We start from the raw sequence: 16,808 nt of genomic DNA, 5'->3' as shown, positions 1-16,808 counted from the left end.
GCGCGGTGTCCAGCAATGGTCTCTGCCTCCCACGGGACGTAGAAGCTGGGGGTGCCCCAAGGAGATTTCCGGGTCACACAGGGCTTTCGCCGCCTGGAAGGCAGGCTCTGGCAAGGTGACAGGGGATAGACACACAAGCAGGCTCCAATTTAGGGGTGGCAGTGGTACAGGCACTGACAACTAGCAGGGGACCATGGCGCCGGCAAGGTGCGCGAGGAGAGTGCTCGGTTCTGAGGCTTGGGCACGTGCTGGGGGGTTGAGGCTGCGCACACGCTAGGACCCCAACTTACCAGGGCGCCCTCAGGTACCTGACTTGGTGCAGGAATCCGTGGGAGTCTCTATGCAGTTGTGGTCCGGTCGCTAGTGAGCACACAGAATTCTGATGTGGTGCTGCTCGCTGCTTAAGATGCGGTCCTACGTCCGTTTTTAGTCCCAGATTATCTTGCCACGGTAATATCGGGCAGGCAGTTCCTCGGGCAGCTGCAAAAGCAGCCCGCCGATCGGCGTTCCGATCAGCGTTCCGATTGTATCTGCAGCAGGTCCCGTGTCCGATCTTTGTTCTTCTTCTTCAAGTTCAGGGTTCCGCCGAGGTTCCTGGATGTGTTTTGGTTCCTGGTATGTATTTATTTTGTTGATTAAGACACTGCTTTCTAAGTATTTAAACTTTATTTGCTTCAGCTACTGAGAAGTGCTACGTACCTCAGTTGCCATTTTGAAAAAAAAAAAAAAAAACTGGAAACAGGGTCTCTTATGCCAGTGCGGCTGGCTTCGAACCTGCGCCATCCTCCTGTCTCCGCCTCCTAAGCACAGGGATTACAAGTGTACTCCACCATGCCTGGCTTAAGAAAATTTTAATCATACCAATATTTTTTGTAGCTACAATGGAAAGAAAAAAAATTCACAAATATGTGATCAATTAAGCTATATACCTTGAACAACCAATGATTCAAAGGCAAAATCAAAGAGACATTAGAAAATTTTTTGAGAAAAATATAAATAAAAATGCAGGCAAAAATTAATTCTGTTCATATATAATAACACCAAACTATGCAATAAGAAATTAAGTTAAAAATCCCTTTTACAAATATATCAGAATGAAAAAATACTTAGAAATAAGTACAACCAGGTAAACAGAAGACTTATACACTGAAAACTATAAAACATTTGTGAAATAAATTAAATACATAAATTAAAATACATACTTTGTTCATTGATTCTGAGTAAATACTTTTATAATTTTCATACTTCCCAAAGCAATCTACAGATTCAAAAATCTTTATCAAATCCTCAGTGGTATTATTTAGAGAGATGATAAAAACTAATAAAATTCATATAGTACCACAAAGAAACCCAAATACACAAAACATGAGAAATAAAATCAAATAAGCTTCTCATTTTCTGATTTAAAAATGTATAACATGGGTATAATAATCAAAGTTGTATGGTATAGGTATAAAAAAAAGACATATAGGTCAATGGACTAGAATAGAGAGCCAAGAGATGCAGGCATGTTTATAAAAGGTTAACAAATCTTAGACAAAGGTACCAAGAAGGTACAAGGAGCAAAGGATAGTTTTTTAACAAATTATGTTGTGAAAAATGGGTATTTCCGCACAATAATGAAATTGCACCATTGTCTTACACAATACAGAAAATAAACTGAAATAGACTAGAGGCCTAAGCAGAAGACTTGAAAAAGAGCTTTGATATCAAAAACATAGACAAGAAAAACAAAGATAGGCAAATTGGACTAGATCAAACTAAAAGTCTTTTGCAAAATAAAGGAAACAAGATTGAAAAAAATCATACAAAAAGGGAGAAAGTATTTTCAAATAATTCATATCTGGTAAAGGGTTAATATCCAAAATATATAATGAATGCCTAAAAATCAATAGGTGAAATTGTAATAACCTTTATTTAGAAATGGACAAATGAAGCTGGAAGTGTTAGTGCATGCTTGTGAGCCCAGCATTTTGGAGACTGAAAAGGAGGATTGTGGTTTGCGGCCAGCCTTAGCTACTTAGCCCCTTTGTATCTCAGTAAGACTAGTTTCAAAAAAAAAAAGAATAAAAAAATAGGGCTGAGGGTGTAACTTGAAGGTAGAATACTCCTGGGTTTCATCCCCAGTAACACACACACAAACACACACACACACACACACACACTGGACAAATGATCTTAGCAGACAGTTCTCCAAAAAAGACAAATGAGCGGGGCGTGGTGGCGCACACTTGTAATCCCCACACTTGGGAGGTGGAGACAGGAGGATCGCGCAGGTTCGAAGCCAGCCACGCTGGCTTAAAGACCCTGTTTAAAAAAAAAAATTGGTCTGGGAGTGTAGCCCGGAGGTAGAAGGGCTTCCAGGAAAGCCAGTATCACAAAAAAGACAAATGACCAATTGTTACAGAAAAAGTTTGTCAACATCACTCATTATTAGGGAATTATAAATTGAAATCACAATGAGATCTCATATCATACCTGTTAGGATAGCTGTTACCAAAAAGAGGAGATATGAGTATTGGAAACAATGAAGAATAGGGAAATTGCTTGCACTTTTTATGGGAAAGTAAAATGGTTTAGCTGAAATGGGAATATGATAATTTATTAAAAATATTAAAATAAAATTCCATAATTTTGTAATCCATTCATCTGTTGGTGAAAACCTAGGTTGGTTCCATATTTTGGCTATTACTAATTATGCTGCTATGAACATGGGTATGCATATGTTACTTCAGTTCTCTGATTTCAAGCCCTTTGGAAAGATGCCCAGGAGTGGTAAATCTGGATCATATGGTGGATTTTTTCCCCAGTTTTCTAAGGAATCTCCACACTGATCTCCATAGTGGCTGAACTAGTTTGCACTCCCACCAACAGTGTAAGAGAGTTCCTCTTTCCCCACATCATTCACCATGAGAACATTATTCACAGGAAGCCAAATAATGCATAATTCAAAACCTATGAGGTATCTAGAATAGTCAGATTTAAAGTAACATAGTAAAATTGTGGATATTCAGAGCTTAGGGGTCATGTGAATGGGAAATTCAATTCAATGGCTAAAAATTACAATCATGGCAGTCATTAGAGTGAAAAAGTTCTAGATATTTGCTCTACAACATTTGCTTATAGTTAACAATATAGTAATATGTGTTAGGTACATGTCATGTTTTGTGGGTTTTGTTCACAAAGTATGTATAACAAAGTGATGAAATGATAAAATCAAATTGGCAAAGACAACATATATGACCATATATATGCACACGTACATACTAGGTAAGTAAGGATAACAGTAAGGACTCTGGAATATTTATTCAGAGAAGAGAAGCATTATTTGGAAAATTTGTATGACATATTTTTCAAAGATACTGTCCCTTTCCAGTAAATCATATGTTTCAAAAGAGATTTTCTTATATCTCTGATTTTTTTATTTGTCAAGACCAACATCATTTCATTTTGTTGACAAAAAAATAGACAAACATGATGTTGAATACATATTGGTTTTTAATTCCAATAAACATAGATTTTCCAATTTTAAAAATTTACCCTGCAAGGTTTATTTTGAAATGTAGGAAAATTAAATATAGCTATATAAATATAAGTAAGATTCATTTTATATTTTGTATTATTATAAAATGTAAATAATTTTAAGTTCATACATGAATGATTTAATGGTATATCCTGTGAATGTGTTTACAAAACTACACAAAACATGAATTTTCAAATGAACAGTGAAACACTGTATTCCAGTATTTCACTGTGGTATCCATCGTTTTCTATAAAACTGTTGAAGTGTTCATTCTTTTATCTTACACTGAAATGTCTTATGGAGATTAAAGCTTAACTTCAGAACTTCAGAGTAAGCAATAGAGAATGAAATAGCTTGGAGATAGAAATGTGCAAAAACATAAGCTGTTTCTACAAGTGTATGGTGAAGCAGAGAATAGAAAATTGAAGATGATAGGGAAACTTCTGTTTTTTCTTAAACATTTCTTAAACATTAAAAATACACTGTTTTTCTTAAACATTCAGATTTCTTTTAGATGTTTATTGGAAAGAACTCTGATTGACAGAAATTATTTAAAACTTGTAAATAATGTGAAAATGTAGACATATCTACCCAATACCATATAGTAATGAAGGCCATCCAAAAATTAGGTCAATGGAATCAATTTTGTTCATTTTAAATCATCATTTAATAAATATATGTGTACATATAAATGAATTAGTTGAGTAATATTAAGTTTATAATTACTGCTTTCATATTTTCATGAAACACTTGAATTTACCTTCTGAAAAATCATACTTACATTGACAATTTTTAGGTCATATTTTGAAATTCATATGGAAATAAAATATTTTCCTTTGCCCCAGGGGATTGACAGTTCTATATTTCTCATGACACATCTTATATATCCTTAATATTATACATATCAGCCAGAAATTCTGTTCTCAAACTTTGAAAATAAAATCTAATTGTATTAAATTCACATTCTCTCTAGAGATTTTTAGGAAGAGGATAGCTTACAATTTTTGACACATCTAACTCTCAGTTTAGATAGCTAGCGATCAAGATATTTCCAGGTATTGGCAAAATTTTTGACCATCTATCTTTTTCAGAGAAAGAAGAATTTCTTTTTTTTTTTAGAAGATGTGGTTACTATTTACAACCAATCATACTCCTAAGGTCACAAATGTACCTTTCTTTTTCACTAATATTTTGGACTCACATTTAAATATACGATGAATTATTTTTTCAGTGCAAAAGACATAACACAAAGAAGGCATTTGAGAAAAATAAGACTTAATTCATATCGTACTCTAACCATTTATGAAAATTGAAATGCACTAATATTATTTGTCAAGAATTATTTAATTTTGTAATTGCCAATGATTGTGTTAATGTTCTCTCCTGCTTTTTAAAATTTCTCAAGGTATTTCTAAATATAAGTCTACTTAATATTGAATATTGTGGCTTAGTATTCAAGTTCCGTGTCTTTTATCTCCTCCTAAAACTAAGCCCCAACATCAAATTGTATCATCATCATCATCATCATCATCATCATCATCATCATCATCATCTTCATTTATTAAGAACTTAAAAACCATATACAGACAAATGGAAATAAACTCCATTTTCTCACTCTGCACAAGAATCAGTTCAAGATGGATCAAAGACTTGGAAATCAGACCAGAGACTTTGTAGCTCCTTGAAGAGGAGCTGCAACACATAGGCACAGATAAAAGCTTTTTCAACAAGACCCCAAAGGCACAAGAAACTAATTGGTGCATCAATATGTGGGATTATATTAAACTGAAGCGCTACAGTACAACAAAGGAAACTATCAAGAACCTCAACTGAGAGCCAACAGAATGAGAAAATTTTGGGCAACTATTCCTTTGATAGAGGACTAATATCTAGAATATACAGAAAAATCAAGAAATCCATTGCTAAGAAAACCCAATTAAAAATATGGGCAAGTGAAATAGACACTTCACAAAAGAAGAATTCAAATGTCCAATAAATGTCTGAAAAAATGCTCAACATCATTAGCAATCAGAGAGATACAAATCAAAACTACCTTGAGGTTTCACCTAACTTCAACTAGAATGGCAATCATTAAAAACATAAACAACAACAACTGCTGGTGAGGATATGGAGAAATGGGAACTATAATACATTGTTTGTGAAATGCCAAATTTAGTGCAACCACTTTGGAAAATAGTATGGAGGATCCTCAGAAGAATGGGAGCCAACCTACCATACAACCCAGCAATACCAATTCTAGGTATCTATCCCAAAGAATGAAAACCAAACTACCAAACTAATGCATGCATATCTATATTCATAGCCGCATAATTCACCATTGCCAAAACTATGGAACAAGCCAAGATGTTCATCAACAGCTGAATGGATTACAAAACTATGGGATGTGTACACAATACAATTTTACTCAGTCATAAAAAAGAACGAAATTACATTATGTACAGGGAAATGGATGGAACTGGAGAAAATTATGGTGAGATTAGTCAGTCACAAAAAGTAAGAAATCAGATCCTCTCCCTAATATGATGAAACTAGGAGGAAAAGGGGTCATAGGAGGAACTCTAGATGAAGAAGGGGATTCTATAGATGAGCAAATAAGGCAACCTAACTGGGAATGATGAGAGGGGGAAAGAGGGAAATTCCCTAATGTACAGGATGCACATTCACAAACATATCAAAGCCAATCACAAAGCCAAACATGAGAAGGAGGAAGGGGGAAAGGAATGGGATGGAACTTGGGGAAGGGCTAAATGAGTAATGTGTGCATATATGCCTCTACCATCTTGTACTCCATTAAGATATATGACTACAATGCATCAATAAAAAATAAAAAAGTTAAAATCCACTAAGGTAAGTTGGGCAATGTGGCACAACTTTCTAATCTCAGTATTTGGGAGGCTGAGACAGGAAGATCCAGGCTCATGGCCAGCCTCAGCTACTTAGTGAGGCCCTCTGTAACTTAGTGAGACTCTGTTTCAAAATAAAGAATAAAAATAGGACAGGGGGTGTAGCTCAGAGGTCAAATGTTCCTGAGTTAAATCCCCAGTACTGCAAAAAGAAAAAAAGCACAAAGTAAACTAAATTGAGCTTTCTTTTGAAGAGAAAATATCAATTTGCTTGAAATACTGCATTTAAATATTTGTTTTATGCTATATGGAAATTTTAAGTATACTTTCATTAGTGCATTGTAGTTATACATCATGAGGTTCATTGGGACAGAAACATACATGTACAGAGCTCTTAGTGTGTTTCCCTCTGGTTCCTACCCCGCTCCCTTCTCCTTTTCCATATATGACATCGAGATTGGTATATTTTATAAATGTCTGTAGCATTATTTGAACTATTGTCCTAATCAAGTTTCCCTTGTAGAATTTTCTAAGTGAATATAACAAAATATATAATAGAGAAATTTATTAAATGAAAATAATGTCATATTTTTAAAAACAAAATTTTACCTAAATATAAGAAATTTACCTTTCATCTAGTTTATTAGTATTTTAATATATTCTACAATTGACAATTCATTTTAAAAGCTCTCATATTACAATAAAAGTTTATAAGTAAAACTATTATAAGAGAAAAGCTACTCCAAAGCTATGTTTCACTTCTTCATGCTTAGCAAATAGTTTTTATGTTTATTAACACTCAAACTTTTATTGTATAAATTACCTATGAGATATTTTGGACTTTTATAACTATGACCATTTTTACATTTTGGATAAATAAATTCAGGCACAAAATGTATAAATGGCTTAATCAGTGGTCACTAAGCCATAAAGTGACAGAGCCAGAATTAATTATTTGATTCATATTTTGTATAAAATGGTATTAAACACAGTTTATGTTCAGAAATGTTTTGTTATTATAACATATTATCTTCTTTATAGTACTGATGAGTCATTTTCTTCCTAATACAATAGAGGATGCAATTCTATTTTTCAATTTACTAAAAATACTTCATAAGTGATAAATAAGATTTTTATACAGAGTTAAGCTATTTTATTCCACTTATGCTTGAAAATATGAACAGCTGTTTGAATGCAAATGTGAAATACTTCAGTCTGTGTATAAAGGAAAATTCTTATGATTCAAGGGATGAGAGAATTAAATCAATTTACCTTTGCAAAAGGAAACTACTCTGGGAATTATTTAAGGTGGTTCAATTACATAGCTTTCCCTCCACAAGCTGTCAACAATAAAGAGATTAAGACTTCATTTGCAGGCTTTATCTTTAATGTAGAATGACAGTAATTGACATTTAAAAACTGTATGGTACAATACTCTACATGACACCAGAAGGAATTCACATAGCTTTGAAGGCTAGCTCTCACACATATTTGCTTTACTACTCTATTACAAGATTAGGATATTTTTTTAGTTGAACTTTCGAATATTATTTTTTCTATGAGAATGCCAAAGCCATGCTTGTGATGATACTCTGAAAAAGTAATTTAAGGACACAGAATACATATTATTTTTGACTCTTGTCCCTCCTTTAAAACTGACAGCAACCACTCTAAAAGTATAACATTCGATGAATCAGTTACCTCATTTGCATAATTTGCTTTCCAGTGCAAAAGTAGCAAGCCCTGACCCAGATTACCTCAAAGTGATTTATCAGCAGGCCAGTAAAATATTGAACAGATGGATGTCATTTTTCAAAATTAGGCTTTCTTTGACAATAATCATTCTTGATGTTCTAAGACAGTAAGTATCAGTAGGAAGAATTTATCTAGAATTTCTCTATAGAGAGAGTACATAGAAGAGATGATTAACCAAAGCTCAAAAATCATTTCTAATTATACAAAAGGAGTTTGAGTACAAATATATATACAATGATACAGTTCTTTGAAGTCCACAAAGATAATACTACATATTTCTCATCAATAAGCTTCTTGGTGCACCCCTCCTTTTTATATCATATGTGAGTGTGAGAATTTTTCATGTAATATAATATGTAATATATATTTTAAAGGCATGGAAATGATAATCATATTTTATAAAGAACAATCTGCCTTTTCAATTATTGTCCTATGCTAAATTTGAAATTTACATCCTACATACCACTCTGGTTACAAAATAATTTGATTCAGATGTTTAATTAAGCATGACAAGGAGGTTTTAGTTTTAAGTTAAGAGGAATAAATGAAAGAGTTGCCTTGGAAAAGCCTGGAGCATATTTTGCAGAGCATCTTGGAACAAACAGTTTTGACTAAAGATTTAGCCTATTCCTTTGATGACTTCATTAACAAGTCAAAATCTTTAGACCCAGAAGGCCTATGACAGAGAATACTCTAGTAGATAGATGTAGGATACATAGAATTTGGGTTTTTTGATCAAATTATAATAAATATTTTTGCATTAAGCAGACTTTGTGGAATTAAAGGAAAGAAAAAAAGTGTCTTATTTATTTTTTGAATCATCATATATTCATTCTCTATTAACTGAAATGATATTTTAGTTATTGATACTATAAACTTCGTAGTCAATAATACATTGTGTATATATTCACTTTCTTTGTACTCTATTATCTTCTAGAAACTTTGTGTTGATATTCAAAGCTATAATTAAACATGAGTATTCATGTTTTTCCCTTTACTAACACATTATGTTGTAAGCAAAAGATATGGCACATCGTGGTGATTTGATTCTCAATTTTAATAACAAGTCTATATCTGTATTCACATGAAATAGGGATATCAGCAAACATTCATAGGAATATCATAAATAGAAACATAAAATTTTTAAAAATATAATATTGATTGAACAACCTGAAATTGGTTTTTTATTTTGTAAATTTTCATTTATAAGAATATTTGTGGTAGAATTATCATCTCAATAAGACAGGAAATGTCAAGTTAGCTGACAGATGTCCTCATATGTCAGATTTATGGCAATATCTATGTTCAGAGTTGAAAGAGATTTTTTTACAGTCAGCAGCTTTATACAAATCTTTCCAGATTAATCAAGGATACCAAGTCAGGAACTGAATATCATTTCAGTAATGTTTAACTAAGGGAAGGGAGGGGAATACCATGAGGGAAATGTGGGGTCATCACATGATATTGAAATCTCAGGAATAGAGAAAATGAAGTAATAATGCTCCTATACCAATATTAAATTTTAAAGAAAGAGAAAATTGGAGAATAACAATAACAAGAGAGGGAAGTCAATCAATAATAAGAAGTCTTATATCAGATAAAAGTACATGATTGATGGCTTAACTGCTGAATGCTACCAAACATTCAAAGAAAAACCAAATAATTTTAAACTATAGGTCAAGTATTCTTTATTCCAAATACTTCCCACTAGAACTATTTTAGATCTGGAATTTGTTCATATTTTAAAAACTTGCATATATAAAATATTTTAGGGATATGACACAAATCTAACACAAATTTTATGTGTATATTTTATAAACACAGCCCACATGCATTTTCATACAATAATTTTCGTACTTCAAAAAAGGAAAAATGCCCTGAAAACCAATATCTCCAATTAATAGAAAATATCATCACCAAAATACTAGCAAGTCAAATTTAACAGCACACAGTCCATTTCCATCACTCAGAAACACCTAAAAAAATACCTGATAATGAGAAATTATTTATTTTGGCTCACAGTTTTAAATCTTTTACTCCATGATTGATTGACCCCACTGATTTAGGCCTGTGGTGGTATGTCATGTTGGGGATGCCTGACATACCAAAACTACTTACCTCATGGCCAGGAAGTTAAAGGAAGAGAAAAAAGATAAGGTCCTAACATCCCCTTCAAGGTCATACCTCCAGTGACTTTCCACTAGGTCCAACCTCTTAAAGATCCCATCGCCTCTTTAATAGTACTTTTCTGAGGACCAAAACTTAACACATGGACTTCTGGGGGACATTACACATCCAAAATATAGTATTAAATTTAAAATATCATTGGCCAAGATCAAGTGGAATTTATCCTAGGAGTGTAAGAATATTTTAATACCTGCAAATCAATAAATGTGTAATTCATCATGATAACAGACTTAAGAAAAAGGTAAATATATGATTATTTATATTATAAAAAGCATTTGATATGACTCAAAATGACCTTATGAAAAATCTTTCAACAAATGCACACAGAAGGAATGTGCCAGACTTAACATAGAGGCCATATATGACAAATCCTTAACTAATATACCACTAAATGGGGAAAAATCAAGAGCTTTTCCTCTAAGATCTGGATGTCCACTTTATTCACTTATGTTGAAGTATTTGAAGTATTAGAAACAAGAGACAAAATCAGTAGCATTTCTACACACATATACTTAACTATATAAAAATGAATCAAGAACACCACTCCTTTCAACATAGCCACAGAAAATTAAAATACTTACAGGTAAATTTTACCAAGGAGATAAAATATCTTTGCACTAAAAACTACAAAACACTGGTAGAATAAAGTGAAGAAATGTATGATTTAATTTAGGAAAATATAGTAAAAAAATTCTACAAAATCTACATTTTTAACACAGGGATAGGACTGACATTATTTCAATTATGTTTTTTGTTGGAAATATTTTATGTTGAGAAATGAGGTTTATAAAGGTAGAAGAGACAGATAAATAAATGTAGATATGAATATGCATACTGATTTGATGTGGTTCTTATCAAAATATCAATGACATTCTTAATGAAAATAGATAAAGCAAATTTTAAATTTCTATGCAAAAAAGACCTCAAAATAGATAAAGCCAACTTTAGGGAAAAGCATCACGCTATCTTACTTCAAAATATACTACAAAGCTGTAGTAACCATGGCACAGGCATAAAACACACACATATCCAAGAGCAAGGGAGACCTTTTCATCTTATAAGGTCTTTGATTTATTTCTTTAGTGTTTTATGATTTCCATTGTAGAAGTCTTTTAAATTCTTGATTAGATTTATTTCTAGGTATTTTATTGTTTTAGAGGTTATGGTGAATGTTATTGTTTTCTGAATTTGTTTTTCAGTGGATTCATTGTTGGTACATAGAAAAGCCACTGATATTTTAGATTGTGTATCTTGCTATTTTGCTTAATTTGTTACTCAGCTTTAGAAGTATTTTGGTTGAGATTTTTGGGGTCTTCAAAATATAGAATCATGTCATCTGCAAATAGAGATAAACAGAATAAATATTATCAAAATGGCTATTCTCCCAAAAGTGATCTACAGAGTCAATGCAATTCCTATCAAAATACCAATGTCATTCTTCACATACATAGAAAAATCAACCCTAATTATATATGGAGAAACAAAAGATCCAGAATAGCCAAAGCAATTCTTAGTGATTGGAACCATGAAGAAGATATCATAATTTCTTTTTTTTATTTTTTGAAATTTTTATTTAAAATTTTTATTTGTGCATTGTAGTCATACATCTTAGTGGAGTATAAGATGGTAGAGGCAGTCATGCACACATTACTTGTTTAGCCCTTACCCATTTCCCATCCCACTTTCTTCTCCCTCCCTTTTTCTCATGTTTGGCTTAGTGATTGACTTTGATGTTTATGAATGTATGTCATGCCCATTAGGGAATTTCCCTCTTCACCCAACCCCCTAAGTGAGGTCTCCTTATTTGCTCCTCTATGGTTTCCCCTTCTTCATTAAACATTCCTCCTATGACCCCTTTTTTCTTCTAACTTCTGCATATTATGGAGCACATCTAATCTTTTACTTTTTGTGACTAACTAGTCTTGTTTAGCATAATGTTCTCCATTTCTATCTATTTCCCTGTAAATTATGTAACTGTGTTCTTCTTTATAGTTGAGTAAAGTTGCATTGTGTACACATTCCATAGTTTTGCAATCAATTCATCTATAGGGGACTAATACCTAGAATATAAAGAGAACTCAAGAAACTCAACACCCCCAAAACAAATAACCCAATAAAAATCAGCAAGTGAACTAAATAGATACTTCACAAAAGAAGAAATTCAAATGGCCAGTAAAGGTACAAAAAATTTCAACATCTTTAGAAATCAGAGATGTAAATCAAAACTACCCTGAGTTATCACCTAACTCCAATTAGAATGGCAATTGTCAAGAATGCAAACAACAAATGCTGGCAAGAGTGTGGAATAATGGGCATTCTAGCACATGTTTGGTGGGATTGCAAATTAGTGCAACCACTTTGGGAAACAATATGCATGATCCTCAAAAGAATGGGAACCAACCTACTATATGTTCCAGCAATACCACTTCTGGGTATCTACCCCAAAGAATAGAAACCAAACTACCAAACACAAGCATGCATATTTATGTTCATAGCTGCTGCACAATTCACAATTGCCTAACTATGGAATCAACCAAGATGTCCATCAACAGGCATCACAATTTCTGACTTCAAATTATAACACAGAGCTATAGTAATAAAAACAGCATGATTTTAGCACAAAAACAGGCACATAGGTTAATGGAACAAACTAGAAGTTATAGGAACAAATCTACAAACTTATAGCCAATTGATTTTTGACAAGGTGCCAAAAACATATGTCAGAGAAAAGATAACATTTTCACAAATAATGTTGGGAACACTGGATGATCTATTTGTAGAAAAATGAAATTAAATTCTTACTTTTCATCTTGCAAAAGAGTTAACTTGAGATGGATAAAAAAATATGGAAATTAGACCAGAAACTTTGAAATTACTACAGGAGGGCATAGGTCCAACACTTCAACATATATGCACAGGTAGAAACTTTCTCAATAAGACCCTCAAAAGATCAGGAAATGTGATGGCATTAATCTAAAAAATTTCTGCTTATAAAAGAAAACTATTGGATAGAGCCTACAGAATGGGAGAAGATTTTTGCCACCTATTGGTCTGATAGAGAACTAATATCTAGAATATACAGAGAACTTAAAAGACATAATACAAAAAAAAAAACCCAAGCAAGAAATGGGCAAATGAGTTGGATGTGGTAGAGCATGCTTGTAATCCCAGTACCTATGAGGCTGAGACAAGAGGATCTCAGGTTTGTGGCAGCCTAAGCTACTTAGGCCCTCTGCAACTTAGTGAGACCCTGTTTCAAAATAAAGAAAAAAAAGGGCTGGGGGTGTAGCTCAGAGGAGGAGTGCCCCTGCGTTCAATCCCTGGTACCATAGAAAAAAGAAATGGGCAAATGAACTAAATAGATAATTTACAAACGAAGACATACAAATGATCAATAATTACATGAAAATGTTCAGCATTATTATCAATCACAGAGATTCAAATCAAAACCACACTGAGATTCCATCTAACTCCAATCAGAATGGCAATAATCAAGAAGCTAAAGAGCAATAAATGCTGGTCAGGCTCTGGGGAAATAGAAACTCTACCCTGTTGGTAGGATTAAAAATTAGTGCAGCTGCTATGGAGATCAGTGTGGAGATTCCTTAGAAAATCGGGACTGGATCTACCATATGATACACCTATACCACTCTGGGTTATCTTTCTAAATACTTAAATCAAAATATTATAGTAATATATGTACATCCATGTTTATAGCAGCACAATTCACAATAGCCAAATCATGAGTCCAACCTAGGTTCCCATTAATGGATGAATGGATTACAAACTGATGGGATATCTACACAGTGGGATTTAACTCAGCAATAAAGAACAAAATTATGTCATTTGCAGGAAATTGAAAAGATATGGAGAACATTATTTCTGGTGATTAGCCAATCACAGAATGTGTAGGGAATATGTTTTCTTTCATGTGCAGAAGCTAGGGAGTAGTCAGGATACTAGAAAAACTTCAGATAATGGATAAGAAACTCCAGTGGAACCAGGAAGATGGTCTAAAGAAAGGGGTGGAGAAAGGGAGGATTAATGAAAAAATTGCTTCCATTGACATTATATACATGTGTGAGAATAACAATGTCAATCTCAATATCATATATAGGGAAGGGAGGGAGTAGGGAGGGAGCTGAGGGAAATCCCGACAAGTGCTTTGTTTATGTATGTCACTAATACTATGAACTACATTATGATGTAAAATTATAATACACCAATAAAAATATTAAAAATACACATATATCAATGGATCCAAATATGGAGGTCAGAAATCCACACATTTATAGCCAATTGACTTTCGACAAAGGTGCCAAGAACACACACTGGGGAAAAGACATTTTTTCAATAAATGGGTGTTGTAGAAACCAGGTATTTAGATGCAAAAGAACAAAATTAAACTCATCTCTCATCATATAGAAAAATCAATTCAAAATGAATTAAAGACCTAAATGTAAGATGTGAAACAAACTTTTATGAGAAAACACGGGGGGAAAGCTCCATAACATTGGTCTGGGCAGTGATTTTTCTCTTCCTTTTTTTTTAGGAGGTTATGACCTCAAAAACAATGTAAACAAAAGTAAAAACTGGTCAAAAGATGATTATACCAAACTAAAAAAATCAACAAAATGAAGAGGCAACCTACAAAATTAGAGAATATTTGCAAACTATACATTTGATAAAAGCTTAATATTTAGCTGGGCATGGTGGGTGGCGCACGCTTGTAATCCCAGCATTTGGGAGGCTGTGACAAGAGGATCGTGGTTTGCAGACAGCTTCAGCTACTTAGTGAGGCCCTTTGCAACTCAGTGAGACCCTGTTCCAAAATAAAGAATAAAAAATAGGGTCTGGGGTTGTAGCTGGGAGGTAGAATGCTGCTGGGTTCCAACCCCAGTACTGTAAATATTCAAAATATAAAAACCACTCAAATAGACATGTAAATGGCCAGAGGAAATGTGAATAAATACTTAACATTGATAATCATCTGGGAAATGCAAACAAAAGCCCTTTTATTATATTTCATATCTGTGAGGATGACAACTTTCAAGAAGACCAAAGATAAGGGATGATGTTGAAGAAAGAGAACCCTTAAATACTATTTGTAGGAATGTAACACAGTATTGAGCATCTCAGAAAATTAAAAATGAAAACTTCCATATGATATAAAAATTCCACTACTAGGCATATGTGATGGTTAGCCTGGATTGTAAAATTGATTGGATCATGAACACCTAAGATTGTGTTAATGAGATGATTGTTTTGTAAGAAGGCAGATTTAAGGGAAATTCCTTCCTTGAATTTAGATAACAAGGTTCTGATAGGTGCAGGACCTGGATAAAAGGAGAAAGCTGCATGAAGAGGTATGTATTTTTTTTCCTAAAGAAAGTCTGTCTGCTTTTGTCTGAGATAGAAGCCTTCGGCTCTATGAACTGGATCTTTACCATCGTTTTTCCAGAGTTCCTGGCCTTTCCATCTTGAACTGTGACTAAAGTAGTAGTTGCTCTGATTCTGAGACTCCAGATCTTGGACCACTCAACCAGTTGTTTGTTCTTCCAGGTCTTCTCATGCAGTCAAAAACTTAGGACTACAGTGCTTTGGACTCTAAGCTGATTTAACAAATTTCCTTTTTCCATTTATATGTTACATAAATTTTGTTACTCTAGTGAACCCTGAGCAATTCAGCATATATCCAAAGGAAATGAATTCAGTGTATCAGAGATATCAGCACTCATGGCAGCACTATTCACAACAACAAAAACATGGAATCAACCTAGGTATCTATTGACAGATAGATGGATAAAAAATATGAATACACACACAAGTATGCAATGGAACACTATTCAATCATAATAAAAACAAAAACTTGCTATTTGTGACAACCTGGATGAACCTGTTGAACATTATGTTAAATGAAATTAGCCAGGCACATTAAAAAAATACCATAGAATCTCAGTTATATGTGGAATCTAAGAAAGCTGATCTCATAAAATAATAAGTGTAGAATAATGGTTACCAATGGCTCAGGCGGTTGGGGAAGAGGAATAGAAGATGTTGGTTAAAGGATATATAATTATGTTTAGATGAGAGTGGGAAAAGTCCCAAAGAAACAAATATATAGAAACAAAAAATATGTATTTCCCTGGGGCCTGTGAGTAAGAGAGAGAGTACAGTTGTTGGAAGAGAAACATAGAAATTGAGAATAACTTTTAATGGTTATAGTTTCTTCTTGAAAATGTTCCAAAATTGATTATAGTGATGTTGCATAATTTTATGAACATACAAATAAAAGTATTAGACTCTATGCTTTAAATGGTTGTTTAATATATGAATTATATAACAATAAAGCTATTTAAAAATAATAGTACTGATTTCATAATTGCTAATGAATTCAGCAACTAGAATATAATATATAAATAATACATAGTTGATGAATGAATAAAATCCTTTAATAATTTGCTCCTTTGGGTTAATAT

The sequence above is a fragment of the Muscardinus avellanarius genome (genome assembly GCF_963383645.1).
Source record: "Muscardinus avellanarius genome assembly, chromosome: X".
NCBI lineage: Eukaryota > Metazoa > Chordata > Mammalia > Rodentia > Gliridae > Muscardinus > Muscardinus avellanarius.
This window is presented reverse-complemented; position numbering follows the sequence as displayed.